At 45.3% G+C, this 22,587-nt stretch overlaps 1 pseudogene; it reads left to right on the forward strand.

Annotated features, from left to right (window-relative positions):
• The first annotated feature begins 17,952 nt into the window (after window positions 1-17,952).
• Window positions 17,953-20,449, forward strand: LOC148092153 (GTPase IMAP family member 5 pseudogene; annotated as a pseudogene).
• Window positions 20,450-22,587: the final 2,138 nt, after the last annotated feature.

Genomic DNA, 22,587 nt, shown 5'->3' on the forward strand with positions numbered 1-22,587 from the left:
CATAAAAATCTCCCAGTTAACGCAAGACCAAGAAACCACACTCAACTTAAAGCACTAATGTCAAGCTGGGGGAAAAACATTTTCCAACTTACAACAAAGGGGTGAATTTTTCTGTTATACAAAGAAAATTAAAATGTACAGAAACAAAAGATCAACAACTCGATAGAAAATGGAGCAAGAGCTGCGAATAAACCTTCCAAGAAAAGGGAATTTAAATGTTCCTTGAATATATGAAAATACATTAACCTACACCCTTAATAGAGAAAAAATCAAAACACAAAAAAACAAGTAATAAAATAAATTGGTAAAAGGGCAAACGTTCGCTGGCAGAATCTGTTGGTAAAGGGGTGGGGGGAGCTGAGAAGGAAAACCAGTCCACACCCTACAGAGAAGTCAGCACTTCCTGCAAAAGTACATACAGATTTTCCCCTTAATTGTCAATACAAAATCTTAGGATTTATCCCTATAGTACACTGACCAAAAAAATACACATAATGCTACTTATTGCATCATTATTTTAATAACAAAAGACCAAAAAACTATCAAATGGCCATCAGCAGGGACTGGTTGGATAAACTAAGGTATAGTCACACAGTGAAGTGCTGTCCAGCTGTGAAAAGGGATGAGATGTGTCTGTCTAGACCGGTGTGGAGAGATCTCCAGGATACGTCATCAGGTGTAAAAACATGTAGAGGTTACCTACCATTTCTCTCGGAGGAAGGAACATTAACTACATGTATAAAATATAATCAACATATATTTCATATATATGAAAAGGCAATAGCAGGATACTCTGCAACTAAACCGACAATAAGGTACTTGTATGGGGATGGGAGAAGCAGGATGGAAGGGCCAGGGACATAAGCGGGAAACTGTACATCTTGTATACACTTCGATTTCATAAATTTGATCTTGAAACCATGTTGGTAGTTTACATAATTATACAACAAAAGTTATGTTTTAAGATACTAGAATCAAAATGAAATGAAACAAATCTAATTGTATTTTGTGTGGTGGATGAACCACATAAAGAATTCGTCCAAGAGCCTTGAAAATGCAATAAGTTCATTGTTCATCTCCAGTGGGATATACCTTAAAACCAAAAAACAACTAAATCCAAAACCTGAAAAAAAATCTTAAATTGTCTTCAGAAATTCTATTCATAGTTGTGAGTGTGTGTGTGTGTGTGTGTGTGTGTGTGTGGCTTTGAAGTCCGTTGAAAACGCATAGAGAAAATAATGGGCCCAGTGACAATGAGGACCCTTAGTGCCAGCAGTGTGGTCTTCAAGTACCATTTCCCGCCAAAAAAATATGGCTCAAAGGAGAAAGTACTGATTCTAGGTCTAGGCAGGAAATGTTTGAGTGGAGTCTACATTCTCTTGTCAACTACAAAGCCAGGATGCCCTCAAAAGTCACTAGGACCTTATCAGAAAGTCTTAAGAGCCAACTTCAAGAAAATCCAACTGGACAAAGATGAAATAATCTGACCATCGATAACAATGCCAATGACGCAAAACGTATCAAATACGTTGAAAACCATGAGCACATAGCAATGCCATCTTCTTCAAAGTAGTCAGTTGCTCCCTCGGAGTCTGAGAGAAGGGCATCTCCTTGTTCTGAACACTGACACAGGGAAAGAATCGAGTACTCGTCTTTCTTATACAACTGCACCTTGTGGAAACGAGAGGATGTTTGAGGGGAACTTCCTTTTAATATGACTATTCCACCTACTACTACGTGAAAGAATCACAGAATTTGAGTGTTATCATTTGTGACCCTTAATGAAATGAAGGCAATCATCAATGTTGATTAATGACACAGAAAGAGAGACAACCACATACTCTGTGCCTTCTCATGGAAGGTGACAGCGGCATCTATGAAGTGTTCCCACCAAAAATTAGTAAAAGCTGAGTAGGATGAAGCCTCTCCTTAAATATAACTTCACACACAACCCTGGAACTAGAAGAGCCGATCCAGTTCCGTAGACAGAAGACTTCGCCTTTGTCACATAGAGAAATTTCCCAGAGAGAAACAGGGAAGCTTGGAAACCTACATATTAAGTTAAATGTAAGAGAAATCAAACAATTGTGACTATTGAGTCATATTTGGATCTGACTCCAAGAAATATTTTTAAAAATATGTCTTTATTGATTTCAGAGAGAGGAAGAGAGAAGGAGAGAGAGAGCTAGAAACATCAATGATGAGAGAGTCATTGATCGGCTGCCTCCTGCACGCCCCTGCCTGGGGATAGAGCCTGCAGCCCGGGCATGTGCCCTGACCGGGAACCGAACCCCAATCACCTGGATCCTAGGTCGACGCTCAACCGCTGAGCCAAGCCCGGCCTGGCAGCAATTTTTAAACTATGAGACAATCAGGGAAACCTGAATGCAACTGGTAATTTTTAAAAATTCGACTTGCTTATTGAAGTCTGATTATCAATATTTTTAAAAAGGTTTTAAATACATATTGATGAACTGAAATAATATTTGAGATTTGCTTCAAAATAATGTGGGTGGGTGGCGAGTGGTGAGTATATGGATGAAACAAGATTGACATCCATTGATAATGTTTGAAGCTGGTCAAGGTACATGGAAGTTCCTTGTACTATTCCCTTTATCTATGAATAAGTTAAAAATTTCCCATAATAAAATTTAACGTGCACACGTTATCACCACCACTGAACACTGTATAATAAACACCCTGATAAATATTATGTACATGATTTCATTTACTCCAAAATTCCCGGGAACAAAGCTAATTTTATTTTTCTAACTTTTTAAACAAGGACATTGATGTGGCTGGAAAAGGCTGCATCATTTGCCCAGGGTCACAGTGCTAACAGGTTCTGGACGGAGCAGGGATCCAATTCTAAGTCTGTCTGACCTACGCCTTCCCTCCTAACACTGCACACCATGGCCTCTTCTCGGTTTCCTCTCAGGCCCATGACTCTAAACTCCCATCACATCACAGCTGCATCAACACAGGGCAGGGAAGAGGCGCCACACTCCTTCCAGACAGAGAACTGGCAGGGAGCCTGTGACTAGGGAAGCTAGCAGGAGGGTTTCACATACACTGTTCCTGCAGAGCAGCCCACCCTCTCCCCTCAGCACCCTCCTCACCTCATGTGTCACACTATTGGGGACACAGCTCGTCTCTGCTGAATAATGGAAAGGATTCAGCAAACTGCAGTCTAGGTTTCCTCTGCCCTTAGGGACATGGGCAACCCCTGGAGTCCCCACGCTCCCTGGGTCCTGCTTCTTTTTCAGTAAAAGGAGGGAGTGAGACTGGGTGGTCTCTAAACTGCCTTCGAGCTCTAAGACCCACCTTGGGGTCACTCATTTCCTCTCAAAGGAAAACGAAGCTCGACAGGCAGCCCTACTGTCTGTCCCAACAGCAAGCGCATGAAGGGGCACCAGTCAGAACACTGTGCTAATCTGGCTCCTGACTCCCCGGCTACCCTTTGCCACTACCCTCTGGCAGCACCTCCTCCCTACCCCTGCTGTGCTGCTGGCACAGTACCTGGTCCCTCCTCCGACCAGAACCCATGCCCTGAACCCCCTGGAGCTCCTGCCCTCACAGCTCCATCCTCAGGGCAACTTCTCAGCCAGCCTCACCTTTTCAACCAGCCGAAACCAAGTTTTCTCCAAAGAGGCTCTTGGATCTGGTGTTTTTGATTTAATTGTGAGGATCTAGTGTTCACACCCTCTGAACCCACTGAACCAGGAAGCTCAGATTGCGTGGAGCCAGTGGAGGAACCGTCTGTCTTTAAAGAGACAGTATTACTGCTCTAAAATTTGGTCGGTGCCTCAGTTTTGTCAAGTTGAAACCCTTTCCTCCGTTTGCCCAACCTCACACCCAAATTTCCAAAGCTATGCTCAGTGTTTGGGTTATAGCAGTGGATCCAAAAGGCCCTTATTACATGACCTAGATCATGCCCAGAAAGCCAGGCACAGTGTCTGTCATTTTCCCAGGTGCAATGGGAGCCTACAGGGGTGATCCTGGAAGGGAGTTCGGCATGGGACTTAGTGGATCCTCGGGAGCTCCCTAGTGATGGTACAATATGGGGTAAAATATAGTCTTTCAAAAGGGTCTCAAATTACTCATTCAGAAATTCACCAGACTGAGGTACAAAGCCAAAAGGGTCTAAACCACTGGGAGCCAAAAAATAAAAATAAAAAGAGGAAGAGAAGACCTGGAAAAAAAGGCTTCCAGTGGCTACACAGCCTCTCTGCTTATTTCATATGGTTCTTAAAGATTAAAAGTCTGCATGACCTGATGAGTAAACATGCACCTAAGGAGCAGACACAATTTTTCCTCTCAACCTCGCTATCTTCTCCCAGCCCAAGGCCATACAAAAGCAGCTTATTTTAGATTTACCAGGGAGATGAATCCAGCAGGCTCTGGAAGTTGTGCTCAGGCGAGAGGCAGGCTGTCAAAGTTCCCAAGGTTGACAAGGTGTTCTAGTTGTCTGTTCCATCGCCCAAAAATACTGAGTTTTTATAGTTTACATCTTGGCTCACTACACTGAATAATTGGATTAGTCAATGTTTAAGCATGAGGGGAGGGGCTAAGGGGACCAGATGTAGCAGGAAGTAGTGGACAGGAGTGTGGCTAACCATGGAGGGAAGCAGCTGGATTTGGAAATGATGGTGTTGATGACCATGTCATTGGACCAATTACTGCTGTTAATGACTTGTGTCACCTAGAAAGGGCCCATACAAGAGTCACTTGGATTCCAAAAAAATATAGAAATCGGGACCAGCTATTAATTTGCAAGGTCTGGCACAAAAGGAAAATACCTGGTCCCACATTCAAAAACCATGAAAAATTCCAAGGTGACATTACAGAGCATTACACCATGTGAGGGGCCACTCTAAGCACAGAGCCCTGAGCAGCCCTACAGTTCACCAACCCCGGAAGCTCACCTTGACAGGCTGCATATATATGAGTTGAGAGGTGAGCCAGAACTTCATCTCCTGCTCAAGGTATCTCCACCACTGGCCAATCTCACTTCACTCTCCACATTCCTTGCATGAACCTTGTTCAGGCAAAAGCTGCCTTGGATGATTTTCTGGTCAACTAATGGCTTCTCCAGGTATTAAGCTCAGGTACACTCTTCAGTTCCCTAAAGGGAAGAGGGAACTGGCTGAGACAGAATCCACAGGTGCTACAGGGCATAGGACCCAGGTCTTGAGTGGTAATAGCCTTGAGGCCATTGACCATGAGAAGCATCTAGAACCCAGCTCCCACCTCTGAACCCTACCGTAGGGGTGATCTCCCTCTAGAAGACTTGTGATAGGAGGAGAGATGCCTCGTCTGTCTCCTGCACTGTTCACCTGGCCATGCTCCTTGTCAGTAAGAACTCCTTTCCACTTCCAGCTCTGCTGTGAGCCACCTGTCTCTCTGCTGCCGGTCCCCACCTGCAAGTCCGTGAAGTTGCTCTAACCCTTCCAGGATGCTGGTCCTGCACATAGTCAGAAGCAAGAGGATGGATGTTGAGAAAGACACGGCTTCCTTTTTGACATTTCCCCTTCATTCCTTTTTCCTCTTTCTTCCTCACATCATAGACACACATGGCAATCTGCACATATATGAATTTTTCAAAAGATTGGGGCTTATTAAAAAACACTTCTTTACCTTCTATAGGAGTCTGCCTTGGGGAGCTCAGGGCGCTTTTTTCTTTTTTATTTTTTTTGCTTCTTTTTGCTGGTAGGATCTAGATAAATTCAAACCACAAACTTATTAGGACAATGCAGAAATAATAGCAGGAGGTGAATGGAACGGCTCCTCATACTGTCCTGACACTTCCACAAAACAACAGTTAACCTTGGTATTTCAGTTATTCTGGCTGCAATAACAAGTTACTAAAAATTTAGTGGACTGAGACAATACAAATTAATTCTCTTAGAGTTCTCAGGGTCAGGAGACTGACATTAGTCTTATGGAGATAAAAGGAAGGTGTCATCAGGGCTAGTCTTTCAGGAAGATTCAAGAGAGAATCCAGCTCTTCCCTCTTCCAGCTTCTGGAAGCTTCCAGATTATTTTAGTTGTGACCCCATCACTCTAGGCTCTCCTGCCATCATCACATTGCCTTCCTCCTTTTACCTTCTTGCCTCTCTCTTCTAATGGCCTTTGTAATTACTTCTGGGACCCATTCAGAAATACTGGTATAATCTCATCTCAAAATCATTCGTTTAATCACATCTGCATTAAGGTAACCCTAACAGGTTCTGGGGATTAGAACATGGCTATATTGGGGAGATGGATTTCAGTCGGCCACATGTGGATAAGTTAACCTCTTTGCAACTCACTTTCCTAATCTTTTAAAAGGATATTTGCTTCATAGGGTTGGTGTTGGTACCAGCAAGTGTGGTGCTGCTGTAAACAATCATTAAAATGTGGAAGTGGCTGTGGAATTAGGTGATGGACAGACACTGGGAGAATTCTGAGCAGGCATCTGACAGAAAGGCCTACATTGCCTTGAAGAGACTGTTGCTGGGAATTTGAATATTAAAGGTGAGATCTCAGATCAAAGTGAGGACTGTGTTACTGGACACTGGAGGAAAGGTGACACTGATACACAGTTGGGAGAAGTTGCTGAGTTGTGTTGTGCTGCTGGGTGGAATGAAGAGCTTGTAGGTGATGAACCTGAGTCTTTAGCTGAGGAGGTTTCCAAGCAGAGTGTTGGGGGTGCAGATTGGTTTCACCTTGTAAAATGCAAAAGGCAAGAAATCAGAGGGATGCATTCACCAGGCTAGAACCTCCAAGGACTGCTAGGAGCAGGGAGGAGCTGGGAGCCAGCAAGGGAGGATCATCTCCAGCACCTTCAGAGAGAGCGGGGCTCTGCCAAACTTTTCATGCTGGACCCCTAGAACTATGGGACCATAAGTTTCTGTGGCCTCAAGCTGCTCAGTGTGTGGTACTGTGTTTCAGCAGCCCTGGAATCTCACACAACACCTCACTCCATCCTCCACCTCTTCTCCTGCCTTCCTCGCCTTCATCATCTCTACACCCCAGAGATTTCCCCTTCTGCAGGAGCCAGGGTTTAGAGAGTAGCTGCCCCACCCCCCCTCCACATGTGGACCAGAAGGACCGTGGAGGTCATGGAAGGGTGAATTGCTGGGTTCCTTGGAGGCCTTGAATCTGCCTCACCCTGTTTCTCAGAAACTTGTCAGTGCCCAGGACTCTACACCCGAGAGGTGCCCCAACCCACCCTCTTTACTTTTGCCCTCTCTGAACTCAGGCCCTTGACCGCAGAACTTATCAGTTGTCAACGGTTAATACAACACCTAGACAGAATCAAAGCCTTGCTCCTTTTTGACAGACACAGAGGAAACGAAGGACTCCTGGACTGTTAAGGGGAACTGGCAGACTGCCAGTGGGTGTGAGCCCAGCAGGTCCTGAGACCACCTCTGCCTGAGAGCTCACTCCAGGCCCACCAGCAAGAGTCGACCTCGCCCTCCCAGAAAACAACAAATTCACACAAAAGAATAGGTTTACAAAACTCACAGACACAGATAACAGTATGGTGGTCACAAAAGGGAAGGGTGTGGGTGGGGAGTAAATGGAAAAGAGGGTCTAATATATGGTGAAGGCGGAAACTACAATTGGAGTGGTGGGCACACAATGTAATATACATAGGGCATATCATAGAATTTTACACTTGAAAGCTATCAGTGATATCACTTCTGTCTCACCAATAAAGTTAGTGGCAGCCATTTCCCCTTACAAAATAGAACGAAATGAGCTTTCATGCATTAAATACACCTGACTGAGGAGCCACCTGCTTCAGCCACAGCACAGGATGGCTAACCTGTCTGACAGGGTGTCCCCTTCTATTAGCCCAATGACACTTGCTTTGTCCCATGAGCTTCAGAGCAGACTGTCATCATAGCACATCAGCGCTGGTGTCTGCCATTAACACCTGAAATGTGGTCAGGAAAAGTGAGTGGGTCTGTTTCTGCCACTATCGGGTCTATGGCTTTGGACAATCACCCCTCTGACCCCGGTATCTCTACAGATGAGAAGATGGGGAAGTGTCAGATCATGCAGGTCGGATGTCGCCCAAGGAACTACATCACACGCCAATATCTGGGCCTTGCCCATGAGAACAAGTCCAAGACTCTCCCACCAGTAAGAACCCTGAGCACTGGCCGCGTACCCACACTTCCTCACAGATTTGGGGTGATTGTGGTGATTAACCTGTGACACTGCTCAGGGTCCTCATGGAAGACCATATGCAGAGACCAGTCCTGGGACTCTTGGCCTGAGGGGTCTGGTGTGAAGGAGCAGCATCACTATGGGCCCTCTGCTCCCATGCTGTCTGTCCCCAGGTCATCAGAACGATGCACAGTTACAGACAGGGACAGACAGCAGCTCCATTTACCACGTGGAACCAACAGCCAAGAAGGCAGAGGCAGAGAAGCAGGGGTCTTTCTCCCACAGTTTTCTGTTGCTCTCAAGACACCCTTTGCTCCCTTCCTAAATCGTCTTCCAAGGCTTTTTATTCCCCTCCCTCCAAACCCCACAAGATTGCTTGGAAACCCCCTGAATTCCAGCCCTTCCATGATGCCAGGGGCAGAAGAAGAGGCTGCTTCCAACAGGAACCGAGGGAAGAATTCAGAGGCTCCTGGGTCCATCTGGGACTGTCAGTCAGTTGCCCTATGTCTGAGATTTTCAGGTTCGTTTACACAGTTTCTGCTGTTATCTGCATTTCCTCCTTTCGGTTTTAGCTTTACAGTTTTTCTTCATTCCAATCCTCCCATAAAGATATGTTCTTAAGTGCTTTATTACTACTGAGATATGCTGTAAATAAATATTTAACAAGGGACTAAAGGACAATTTCCTTGTATATCTCAGCATATCACAAGACCGTTAAACCGTCTTGCTTTTCATAATCCCTCCCTTTCCAAGGAATGAGGTACAGGGTGATTTAGTGTAAATTCAGCTGTAAACAGAAAAGCAGGCATCCCACCTACACCACAGCCCTTTCCTGCTTCACATTCTCTTAATTGAGTTTCACTCATCAATTCAAGTTGTGGTCACAGCACAGGCCAGAAAGGCTGGGTTACAGGGCCCATGTCCCCTTACTTGGACCTGCTGAAGTGTTCAGAGGACTGAGAGGAGAAGGCTGGGCCAAGAAGAAACCTCACCATGGAGATCGCACTGAACTGTGCTCAGGGTCTGATTTGGACCCCTCCTAGGCTGGTGCTGGCCTGGGGATGAAGTGGAGGAGTTTCCTGTGAGGCTCCAAACCCTCAGCAGTTTCTCCTCCAGGGCAGGGGCAGCTCTTAGCACTTTGACCCTGACCTGAGCCAAACAAATAAGTGTGCTCTCTATTGGAACTGGTGCTCATCGATAGTGCCATCTTTCACATTCTAACAATGACAGTCTCAAAGCTTAGCTTGTGAGTAAACAGTTGAGGAGCCTCATTGCTGATCATGAAGAAATATCACCTGAAAATTACAATTAAAAGGTTCATGTCACCCAGCCAAACGTGGCTCAGTGGTTAAGCATCGGGCTATGATCCAGGAGATCGATGTTCGATTCCCAATCAGGGCACATGCCAGCTTGCCGGCTCCGTCCCCAGTGGAGGGTATGCAGGAGGCAGACAAAAAATGACTCTCTCATCACTGATGCTTCTATCTCTTTCTCTCTCCCCCTTCCTCTCTCTGAAATCAATAAAGACATATTTAAAAAGCAAAAAAAAAGATTCATGTCTGAGCTGTGAGAGACCATAAATGACTATTTGGAATTTAAGGACACACCAGCATTTCTCCTGTCCTCTGAGTATAACGTATCTCATTGAGTGGAAAGCCAAGGACTCTAGATGAACAGCAACCTGAAAGCATTGGCAGCTGCCACCTCGGTTCCCATTTAGCGATATGTCATCCACCTCCACTATAGACAACAAAAAAGGAAAAGTGAACTGTACAAATGGCATGCACTTGGCAGGGGGGAAGGTGAGTGGAGCTAGCAGGATAGCCAATGTTTATTCTAAAAGTACTGACAGGATTTCCACCTATAGACAGCATCGTGAGGTACTCTGCAGACTTATTACTTGTAGAACAACCATAACAGATGAATTTTAAAAATTTTAAATGTCTAAAAATTGCCTTCAGGTCATATAGCAAATGAAGAAATGCTGATTTTTTTTTTTAAATCTACTAAGCCTTAGTAAGAAGTGTGAGAGTCTGTGTGGTACTTGAGCCATGACTTAATTCCTCCCTCCCTCATTCACCTTCAGCTCAGTTTGAAGGAAACTCCGTTCTGGGTAGATGTGGTTAAGAAGATGGGCTCCCTCTCTCCTCTGTTACCCAGCAAGAGTCTTCTATGTTACCAATAGTGGTAGGCTCACAGCCTTTCTCAAGCCCTCCAACTCTTGAGTTACAGGACAAAACCGGTGAGTGCACCAGCAACACCCTCCTGCTTCTCTATTCATAGTGCAGAAACTCAATCCCAGGTACCACAGGTTAAGAATCCTGGGAATCCAGCTGCCCACACTCCAGCCCCCTCATATGATGGAAGGTACATGCTGGGAGAGGGGGGTTGAGAAGACCAGAGGCTACCATCCCCTGCTCAGACTCTAGAACTGTGGCTCAAAGTTTTTGTGCAGGGTGAAAAGAAGTCCATAATTACAGAGAACTCCCAAGCTCTCCTCAAAGGAAATGACTTTATTGGAAGAAGAGTGTGAGAATTTCAAAGGGTTCTTTTGAAAGCAGGGAAGAATTTATTAGTAAGTAATTTAGAGGAGACTGGTAACCCTATAAGAGCTACAAGAGAAACCACAGGCCAGCAAGTTTATCCAAGAGAACCAGGAAAAGGTACAGGTACAAAGATCCTTCTAGGGCTAGAGAAAATCTGAGAGATGCCGCAAAAACCACCCCTGAAATGGAAACCAAATGTAATTTTATCAGTGGAGTGATTTATGCTAAGACATTCTCAAAAACAGGAGATTGATAAGGTGGTGACTAGTAGGCCTAATAGCTGGGTGCAATACCTATAGAGACACACAGGATAACAGAAAGACTAAGGAAAGAGACAGTCAAAAGGAGCTTTACTAAAACTATTGTCATCCCAGGTGACATCCCAAGGCTGTACCTCTGAGGAGCAACATCAGAGGTTTCTCACTACAAGGGACATAGACTTCCCAGAAGAGTCCAGCCAAGTCAATAAACAAACAAGCAAACAACAGTAAATAGAGTCCTAGAAAAGCAGAAGGTAAATCATTATCCATAGTTGCGACACTACATTACTTAAAATACCCAGTTTCTTAATGAAAACTGCAAGACATAGAAAGAAGCAGGAAAGTGTGACCCATACACTGAAAAAAATTCAGGCAACAGAAACTACCTGTGAGAGAGCCTAGATACTGGATTTGAAGATGGGGCTTCACAACGGCAATTATAGTTTCAAGAAGAGAAGGAAATCACACTTTAAAAAATTAAGGGAGCTATCATGACAATATCTCATCAAATACAGAATGTCAAGAAAGCAATAAAAGTTATTTTTTAAGAACAAAATAGAAATTCTGGAGTTGAAAAGTATAACTGAAATGAGAATTCTACTAAGGGGGCTCAGGGGTAGGTTTTAACCAGCAAAAGACAGAATCAATGACTGGCAAAAAAATAACAGAAGTCAAGGGCAAATAGACAATTCAACAATAATAGCTGCAGATTTCAACACCCCACTTTGAATAATATGTAGAACAACTAATCAGAAGATGAACAAAGATGAAAAGATGTGACCAACTAGGTCCAATACCAGAACATTCCACCCAACAACAGCAGAATACACATTCTTTTCAAGTGCACAAGGAACATTCTCCTAAATCGACCATGTGTGAGGTCATAAAATAAGCCTCAATAAGTTTAAGAGGCTTTAATTCAGACAGAGTACATTCTGCAGCCAAAATGAAGTAAAATTAGTAATCAGTAACAGAAAAAAAATGGGGAAATTTAATAATAAACAATACAATTCCAAATAAGCAATAAATCAAAGAAGATATCCAAAGGGAAATTATAAATATTTTGAGAGGAATAAAAAAAAAGCAAAACAAAACTTATGAGGTGTAGCTAAAGCTATGCTTAGAGGAACATTTATAGCTGGAAATATACATGTAGCTATGTTGAACAAAGGAGAAAGGTCTCAAACCAATAACCTAATAATCCACATTAAGGCAGTGATTAAAGCAGAAAACTAAACCTAAAGCAACCACAAGAAGAATAAAATAGAGTGAAAATCAGTGAACAAGAGAATAGAAAAACAATACAGAAAACCAAAGCTTGATTCTTTGAAAATATCAACAAATTGACAAGTCTTTAGTTATTCTGACCAAAACAACATATAGAGAATTACTAAAATCAGGAATGAAGGAGGGGACATTATGACTGAGTTTAAGAAGATAAAATAATTATAAGGAAATATTATGAACAATTTTATGCTCCCCAAATTAGATAGCATCGATGAAGTGGGAGAATTCATAAACTACAAAAATTGACTCAAAAAAAAATAGAACATCTGGATCGACCTATAATTCATAAAGAGAATCAATTACTAATACAAACTATTACCATGAAAGAAAAACCTAGGCCCTGATGGCATCATTGGTGAATTCTACCAAACATTTAAGAATTAATATCAAATCTTCACAAACGCTTCCAAAAAATAGAAGAGGAAGAACACATTCCATCTCATTCTGTGATGCCGGTATTGTCCAAATAACAAACCAGAAAAAGACATCACAATAAAAAGAAACTACTGATCAACATCTCCTGTGAATGTGGAGGCAAAAATCCTCAACAAAATACTGACACAAAGAATCCAGCAATATATAAAAAGGTGGACACCGTGACCAAGTGGAATTTACCCCAGTAGTGCAGTATTGTTTTCACATTCAGAAATCAGTGAGTATAATAAACCATATCAATAGAATAAAGAAAAGACACACGATAATATCACTAGATTTTGGAAAAGCACTTCACACAATTGAACACTCTTTCATAATAAAAACACTCAACAATCTAGGAAGAGAAAGAAACTTCCACAACTTGCTAAAAGGAATCTATGAAAATCCCACAGCTAGTACCATACTTAATGATCACAGACGGAAAGCTTTCCTGCTAAGATCAGGGATCAGACAGATATCTGCTCTTGTCACTTTATTTCAGCTTTGTGCAGGAGGTTCTAACTACAGGAGGGCAACTAGGCAAGAAAAGACACTGTTCAAAAATGAGAATGGGTCGACATCCATAAGTCAGTCCATGTGATACAGCACATTAACAACATAAAAGATAAACATTATTTGATCTTCTGAATCGATAAAGAAAGAGCACTTGACAAAACCCAACATGCTTTCATGATAAAAACTCTTAACAAACTGGGTACAAAGGAAACGTACCTCAACATAATAAAGGCCATATATGACAAGCCCACAGCTAAGATCAGACTCAACAGTAAGAAGCTGAAAGCTTTTCCTCTAAGATCAGGAAAGATACAAGAATGCCCGCTCTCCCACTGTCCTTCAATATAGTACAGGAAGCCCTAGGCAGAGCAACTAGGCATGAATAGAAAAGGGTCAGAATCAGAAAGGGAAACGTAAAATTGTCTCTCTTCGCAAATGACATGATCTTACCTAGAGAAAATCCTAAAGACTCCACCGAAAACAAACAAACAAAAACTGTGAGAAATGATCGGGAAGTTCAGTAAATTTGCGGGACACAAAAACAATATAAAAATATAAAAAAGCAGTTGCACTTGTAAACAGTAATGAAAATTTATTGGAAAGAGAAATTTAAAAATAATCCCATTTACAATAACATCATAAAGAATAAAATACCTGGGAGTACTTTTGACCAAGGAGTTGAAAGACCTGTATATTGAAAAGTATGAGAGACTGGTGAAAGAATTGAAGAGAACACAAGTATAAGTGGAAAGAAATTTTGGGCTTATGGATGAATTAATATTTTTGAAATGTCCATACTACTCAAATTGCTCTACAGATTCAATGCCATTCGTATCAAAATTCCAATGGAATTTATTACAGAAATTGAAGAAACTATCATAAATTGCTTATAGACACACAAAAGATCCTGAATGGCCAAAGCAGTCTCAAGAAAGAATAACAAAGCTGGAGGCATCGCACATCCTCACTTCCAACTATATTGCAAAGCTCTACTAATCAAAACAGTAGGGTATTGGCATAAACTCAGACACATAGATCAATGGAAAAACACAAAAACCCCAGAAATAATTAATTAAAAATAATTAATTTACCAAAAAAATGAATGAAGAATGTACAATGAGAAAAAGTTAGTCTCTTCAACAAATGGTGCTGGGGAAAACCGGATAGCCACCTGCAAAAGAATGAATTTGTACTCCTGTGTGACACCGTACACAAAAGTGAACTCCAAGTAGATGAAAACTTGAACAGATGACCTTAGACCATACAATTCCTAGAAGAAAACAAAGGGGGTGAGCTCCTTGACATCAGTCTTGGTAATCCTTGTTTGGATTAGATACCAAAAACAAGGAAACAGAAACAAAAATAAGTAAGTTAGATTATGTCAAATTAAAAAGCATCTGCACAGCAAAGGAAACCATCAACAAAATGGAAAGGCAATCTATAGAATGGGAGAAAATATCTGCAAGTCATCTATCTGATAAGTTGTTGATATCCAGAAGATATGGAGAATTCATATACCTCAGTAGCAAAAAACAAGAAATTCAATTTTAAAAAACGGGCAGAGAAACTGAAGAGATATTTTTGCAAAGGAGACACATAAATGGACAGCAAAACAAGGTGCCTGACATTGCTAATTATCAGGGAAATGCAAAGCAAAACCTCAATGAGAGATCACCTTGCTCGCACCTGTTAGAATGCCTATTATCAAAAAGACCAGATATAACCAGTGTTGGTGAGGGTGTGAGAGAAGGGGACCCTTGTGCACTGTCAGGAATGGAACTGGTGCAGCCACTATGGAAAACAGTATGCAGAGTCATCAAAAAATCAAACATAGCACCACTTTATAATGCATGTGGGAATCTGCCCAAAGGCAACGAAAACAGGATCTCAGAGAGACCTTTGCACCCCATGTCCACTCCAGCATTACTCACAGTAGCCAAGAAATGGACACAACCCGAGGGTCCCTCTACAGAGGAACAGATATATGGGGGGGCAAAAGTAGGTTTAGAGCTGTGAGTGTGGGGAACAAACGATACAATAATAAATAATAATGCAGGAATAAACTCTGTGTTTTGAGTACTCACAACTGCAAACCTACTTTTGCCCACCGTGTGTGTGTGTGTGTGTGTCTGTGTCTGTGTGTGTCTGTCTGTGTTCTGCCATGAAAATTGGAAGGACATCTTTCCATTTGCAGATGGACCTTGAGGGCATTTGCAGTGAAATTCGACTGAGGATAATAAATACTATATAATATCACATTTTTATGTGAAGTTTTAAAAATCCAAACTTATAGAAATGGGGAGTAGAGAGGTGGTTACCAGGGGCTGGTGGGTGGGGGAAATGGGGAGATGTTGGTGAAACAGAGCAAACTTCCTGTGAGAGGTGAGTAAGTCCTGGGGTGGGATGCACAGCAGAGTGGTTCTAGTTGGTAACGCGTGTTATGTACTGGAGAGTTGCTAAGAGAGTAGATCTTAAATGTCCTCACCACAGGAAAGAAATAGGAAGTATGGATGTGGTGCTGGTGCTAGCTCTGGTGGTGACCAGTTTTCAAATATATGAATGTGTGAAATCAACACACTGTGTACTTTAAACTTACGCTATGTTATTTGTCAATTATATCTCAGTAAAGCTGACTGGGGGCAGGTGAACTAGGTGGAATTGAGCTGGGTTCTTCCCTAGAGACAATGGCTGGCAAGAATGGGTGAAAATCAGACCCCAGCTGATTAGCTTCAGATCAAATTAAACCCCTCCCTATGTATGGGCAGAGCCAACTCTAGAGATTGTGACAGGTGCAGTCACCTTCCTGTTATTGACCTGACCAGGCCAGGCCCCCATCACCATCATCCTGTCCCTCCCTCCCCCCTCCCGAGGTAACTGGCTATGTTCCTCACCTTTCCCGTGACCCTCTGGGGGGAGAGACCTAAAAGATGGCCAGAGTGAGCCCCGAAGGAAAGGGCCATCCTCTCCCTGCTGTCCCATTTTCAACAGTGGGAAAGCCTCCCTTTCCTTTGAGAATGATGAGGCTTTGCAGGTGACGTCCTGGCATTAGGACCACCTTGGTGGCACTGTCCTAGGGAAGGAGGCTTTCAAGAGACCATTTTATAGGTAAAGGCCTAAGAGCAAAAGGAATTGAGATCAGTGCTCAAGGCCAGAAGTGAAAACATTCCTCAAAAACCTAAAATGCTCTTCTCCTTTGAGGTTAGGCCCCCAGGGGACAAGCTGTTGGTGGCACAGGGACCTCCTGAGAACAGCACCATCATCCAAAGCCGGGTTTTCAGTGGAAACGCCCCATCCCACTGCCTCAGTGGCGAGTGTTCTGTCTCTTTAAGTTGTCATCCCTGGGCCCCACCTCCCTGGGCTTCCTGCCCTCTGAGGTCTGAGAGGCGGGACACTTCTCCCTGCACTAGAAGGAACAGCCTGCCACACTCACAGCCGGAGGACAGCAGTAGGTCAGGGGCTTCTGGGGCCAGCGTCAGACCTGTCTCCAATTCTGCAGGACCGGTGAGCCCAGCAGGGGAAGGGAGCTGGCTGGGGCAGGAGCTGTGGGGACCGGGAAGAATCCAGTGCCTGTAAGATGCTCGCTGAGGGAGCACCCCCGTTCTAGTAGGTACCAGAAAGGGGAGCAGCACCTAGAAAGGGTAACCCCACACCCCCAGGTGAGTGAGGCCGCCCTGAGCCTCACACATTGGTTCAGGAGCAGGCAGGCATCTCCTGCAGCTTGCTGCCCGGGCTCTTACTGGGCCTAAGTCCTTTCCTAGCCTAGTTCCCCAACAAGGAAGGAAGGGCTCTGCTCGCTCGCCCACAGGGGCCAACACACCCTTTAGAAGGCAGCAAACACGCCCCACGGGCTTGTTGGGCTCAGGCAGGGAGATTTCTGAGGACATACAAGCCAGTCTAACCTCAGAACAAGTTACAAAGTGAAAATCCTGCGTGTATCTGGGCTGACCGCCTAAAACACTCCGCTCTCCTCCGAGTGTCCCCAAAGTGTCTTGAGGGAGACGCCCGAGGCCATGACCGTGGTCTTCAAGGCCTTGTGCCACCTGTGCCCTTAGACACCTGCTCCCACCCCACGCTGCCAGGGCTGTGCGGGCGGCTGACCCTCTGAACTCCCTCCCTGCTCTGCAGGAGGAAGGGCTTGGACTAGGAAACTGACCCCGAAGCTCAGGTCCTGGGATGAGTGCATCAGAGTCACGGGTAGGGGGCGCGGGGGTGCTTATGTTCTAACAGTACAGATATGTGAGCCAAAACCTCTAAGAAACACATTTTACAGAATCCCCTGGGTAATTCCCAGAAACAGGAGGTTCAGGAGCCCAGGACTCGGCGAATAGATTCGGTCCCTGGGAGGCTTAAGGTATAGGATCCCCCGTGTTCTCCATTCCTCAGTGACAGTACGTGTTCGTAAGCCCAGCCTTCAGCTCTCTGGACTGCACTAGAACCTTCTAAATCCCACTCCCAACTCTGTGGGAAGTTCGAGAGGGTTTACCCAGGGCTACTGGGCATTCCCTGCCCCTTCTCATCTCCACCTTTGCCCAGGGCTCCTCGCTTTAGCTGAACTCCTGGTCTCTGCTCTGCATCTGTGGCTCTGTCTTCATTTCTGCTTCTGTGTCAGTCAGGGAAGTGTGTTGATTTCAACAGATGTGAACATTACTGAAGGCTTTGCGGGGAGGGGAGTTCCTTGCCAACTCCCAAGTGGACGCCTGCTGCTTATTTTCTTCCTGTTTTTGTTCCAGAAGACAATGGAAGGGCCTCCAAAAACCAGATATGGAACTATGCCTGAAGGTAAGAAAGCCTCCAAGTTCTCAAGAAGCCCCAGCCCCTCACCTCAAACACAGCGACAGACCCAGTGATTTTAATCTGAGGAAGAAAAAGCCAACGCTCCCTTGTCCTTTACCTCCCCCCCCCCCATCATCACACCCCCACCCGACCCCCACAGTGCCATGCTCTCGGTGCACAGGATGTGTGGAAAACTGGAAATGAAACTTCAAGTCAGAAGTTGGAGGATTTGAACTCAATTGTGGACAAAACTTCTCTTTCCTTGTCTGCTCTCAGCTGGAAACTGGAAAAGTTCACAGAGAGATTTAGTAATCGTGTTTTTGCTACAAAACATCCCAGAAAACTGCAGGAAGGAAGAACCAACACAGAGTAGAAGGAATAAAATAATAGACTTTAGGAGGCTACAATGACCTTGAAATCCATTTGGGCTCATAAGACTCCAGAACTCCTCGGGTTCTCACCCTCTTCATCCCTTGAAGGTTTTAGCTCTTGGCTCAGGGTCGCCCCCCCCCCCCAACACCACTTTTCTTAACTTCCTGTAATTCAATCAGCCAAGGAGATGATCTTTCCAGCACAGGTCCTTCTAGTGCTCTAATCCTCCACTCCTCTTCAGCCACCCATCCTCACTCATCTCCCAGACTCTGCCCTTGACGTCAACTACGACCTTCCTGTCGTCTCAGTTCCAAGCGTCCAACTCCCCACCCACAGAGCAGAGACCAGGGACCCTCAGCTGGCCCTTGGTGGGAGGTCACAGCTGACACTTCCTTTGCTCCCAAGGTTCGGGTGAATGTGTTGAGCACTTCTACATGGGTGTGCCTGGGAATTTGTGGGTGAGAAAGAGGTGGTAGTATTTTCCCAGTTGTGACTTCTCATCTTCTGCCCCCCTGTAATCAAATTTGTTCATCATGAAACTGGCCTAGGCACCATCCCTAGAAAAAAAACACGGGGACCGCTTTTCCTTCAGAAAAACGGTACCTGCCCTGGTCTAGATGAAGGGCTTGGAGCATCTTCCTCAGTGTAGCAGTTCTTACTCTTGGCTGTGGGTCCAAAGTGGGCTTCCTACGTGGACTTCCTGTGACCCAAAACAGCCTAAATTTGTCAGCAAACTTTGTATGTATTTAGATGTGACTGTTTCCTAGGAGGGAAGTCCATGGCTTTCATGAGATACTATAAGGGTCCATGACTAAAAAATTTTGAGCATCACTATCTTAGTAAGACACACAATTTTTCTTTTCAGGCATAGCAGAAGGTAACCAGTTAGCAGCAGCATCCTCACTGAGGCTGGTCCTGGTGGGCACATCTGGCTGTGGGAAAAGTGCCACTGGGAACAGCATCCTCTGCCAACGGGTATTTGAGTCCAAGCTGGGGGCCCAGGCTGTGACCAGGAGGTGCCAGGTGGCCACAGGCACTTGGAATGGGAAGAATATCCTGGTAGTTGATACACCCCCCATCTTTGAGGCAAAGGCCCTGGACCAAAAGATATACAAGGACATTGGGGATTGCTACCTATTCTCAGCCCCAGGGCCCCACGTGCTGCTGCTGGTGACAAAGCTGGGCCGCTTCACTGCCCAGGACACGGTGGCAGTGAGGAGGGTGAAGGAGATCTTTGGGGCAGAAGCCATGAGATATATGGTGGTTCTGTTCACCCACAAGGAAGACTTAGGGGGCGACTCCTTGGACGACTATGTAGTCAACACGGACAACCACAGCCTGCGGAGCCTGGTCCAGGAGTGCGGGAGGAGGTACTGTAGCTTCAACAACAAGGCCACTGGGGAGGAGCAGAGGGAGCAGCTGGAGGAGCTGATGGCTGTGGTGGAGAGCCTGGAGAGGGAGCACCAGGGCGCCTACTACACAAATGACCTCTTCTTCGATGCACAGATGCTCCTGGGATGTGGGGGTGGCACCCGCGGAGAAGAGCACAGGCGCTACCTGGCCAAGGTGCAAGCTCACGTTGAAAAGCAAAGGCGAGACCTGCAGGAGGCTGGGAGACACTGGGTGTCCAAGGCCGTCCACAGAGTCAAAAATTGGATGCTTTCTCACATTGGGTTATCTGCTTTTCTTATGATATGCATTTTGGTTTTCCTTGCCATTTTAATTAACTTGTGTATTACTAATGGTCGCTGAGCATTTTCAGGTGGCTTCTACAATCAAGTTTTTTTGTTGTTTTTTTTAGACTCACCATCTCTGTCTATGTAACATACTCAATTTGATTTTTTTCTTTCTTTTTTATAAATTGTATTGGGGTGACATTGGTTCATAGGATCATACAGGTTTCAGGTGTGGATTTGTATGATACAAGATCGGTATAGTGCACTGTGTGCCCAAAGTCAAATCATCTTCTGTCTTCATATATTAGGCCCCCTTTACCGCCCACCCCCAACCCCCTCGATTTGCTTTTTATTTAGATCCAGTTTTAATTTCTCTTCCTGGCATCAGACATGTCACTCATGTTCTCCAAGTGCTTCTAGGTAAATAAAACCCAAAGGAAAAATATTTTGTTGTTGTTTTGTTAAAAATTGTGGAGATAAATAATAGACTAACTGGATAGCCTCCTGGAGTCCTTGGGAGGGGTTTGCAGGAAGGAAGGCGAGTGGCCTGCCATATTTCACGTTGAGGGAGGAAATGTTACATTAGAAGCTGAATGCAGAATTCCTTATTTCATTCAGAAACGTGCTGTGATTTCATCGTAGGCTGTAAGGGATGACACCCATCACTGTCCCACCCGGGAGAGGTTGGTGAGGATGTTCTGGGGGGAATTCTGGAGGCGTGAAGGGGTTGGGGAGGAAGGTGGGAGGGACGTGGATATTCGGGGAGGAGAGAAAACGGTCACAGATGTGGGATGGGGTGAGGCCTTGGGGAAAGCAGGGACAGTGGCTGGGAAATACAGGAACTAGGATCCCATAGAGCAGAGCCAGATAGTGGGTCCTTTAGGCTCAGCAGAGGACACGCTCTCAGTCACGTACAGAGGGAATGGCGCATGGACAAGACGGGAGTGATGGGCGAGGCTGTGTTCACAGAACTTGGTGCACACGGGACTTTGAGTTTCATGTAACTTTCATATGTGGCCAGGAAACATTGTTGGTCCTTTCATTTCCTCAACCTTTTAAAAACATAAAAGCCCTTCCATCTTAGCTGGTGGCAGGGGGATGTGGGCCCACCCGGTTTACAGTGAGTGCCCCTGTTGTTGGTGGAGCTGTGTTGTAAGGTGGCCTCTTTAGCTGTGAAGTCAGCACAATCGTGTGTGATACCTGGAGCTTGGGGAGGAATGGTGTCCACACTTCCATGGCAGCAAAAGGACCAGGGCAGGCATCGGGGTGACATCTGAGCAGCGGTCATGAAGTCAGTGGAAACGGGAAGTCAGGTGAAGTCCCCAGGTGGCCCCTCCCCACCTTCTTCTTTTGGTAGCTGTCTCCCCCCCTCCCCCCCGCCTGGTTCTCTGCTCATTTGTACCCTGTACGGGAGACCTGCAGTCATCCCAGGCAGCCTGTGACCAGGCGAGTAAATGACTAAATCTGGGGTGAGTCTCAGGAGCTCAGTGGTGCCACCCAGGTGTCATTCTCCAAATCTCTGTTGGTAACAGGAGTGTGGCCTCCATCTGACCAGCTGCAGCACATCACTGACTCCAAGCACCCACACGAAAGGTTGAGCACAAGCTCCTCAAACGGAGCCTGAGTTCTCTGACCAAGGACACCTCCCTGCTGCACTGTTCCCAAAGTTCCTCGGCCTCCCCGTTCCTGGACTTAGGTCAGTCCATCTGCTCTGATTTTTATTACGCAAATACCGAGTGTCAGCTTCACTGCCCAGCACCAGAATGTAAGAGAAATAATGTGAGGTTCCTGCTGCACCAAAACAACTGTGTGATGGATGGATGGCGGCGCAGGAAAATGTGGTGTGAGAGAGGATTGTGAGGCCGGCCGGGCATCGGCCAAAGGGAGAGCACCGGGCTCAGCACGGCCTCCCTGGATGGGTGGTGCTGGAGCTACTGGGAACCCCCGGGCCTCTCTGAGTCACTTTGGGCTTAGGGAGGCCATGGACAAGGGGGGAATGGGAATCAGCACACGGGAAGGGGTGCAACGAGGGACGGGGCTGGGCCAGGGTCTGTGTGCCACCCTCAGGACTGGAGCCAAGAGCGGTGCGACCTGGTAATCCAGACGATACTCCCCCTTTGTCGATTTCCAAGGGTGTAAAGCTGGAGAGTTCCCCAAGGACACTTCGTGGTAGAGAAAAGGAAAGGATCTTGTTAACCCTTTACTCACACACGAATGTTCTCCAAAGTAATTCCTTGGAAAGTGTTCAAACAGGAGCTCTGTTTCTCTGCCGGACTTAAAGGAAGCTCAGACACTTGCCTGGAGGAGGTCACCTTTCCTCCACCCTCCCTCTGTCATTCTTCAAAATAATGCCACTAAAAAGATGCTTCACCTAATTCAGGATTCGGCGAATGTCTACTACGCAGCAGGCACTTTAGCAGTAGAGCGTGGTCTTTCCTGATTCAAAGTGTGTGAAAAAGAAAATCACTAGAGAAATGCTATTGACCCTGAGGAAAAACAGTAAGACCTCTGGTAACATCTGCTCCAAATTCCTGAGAGCACATTTTGAGAATCAGATTGGGGACATCATAGTGTTAGCAGTGA

This window comes from Miniopterus natalensis, chromosome 10 (assembly GCF_054644295.1).
Source record: "Miniopterus natalensis isolate mMinNat1 chromosome 10, mMinNat1.hap1, whole genome shotgun sequence".
Taxonomy (NCBI): domain Eukaryota; kingdom Metazoa; phylum Chordata; class Mammalia; order Chiroptera; family Miniopteridae; genus Miniopterus; species Miniopterus natalensis.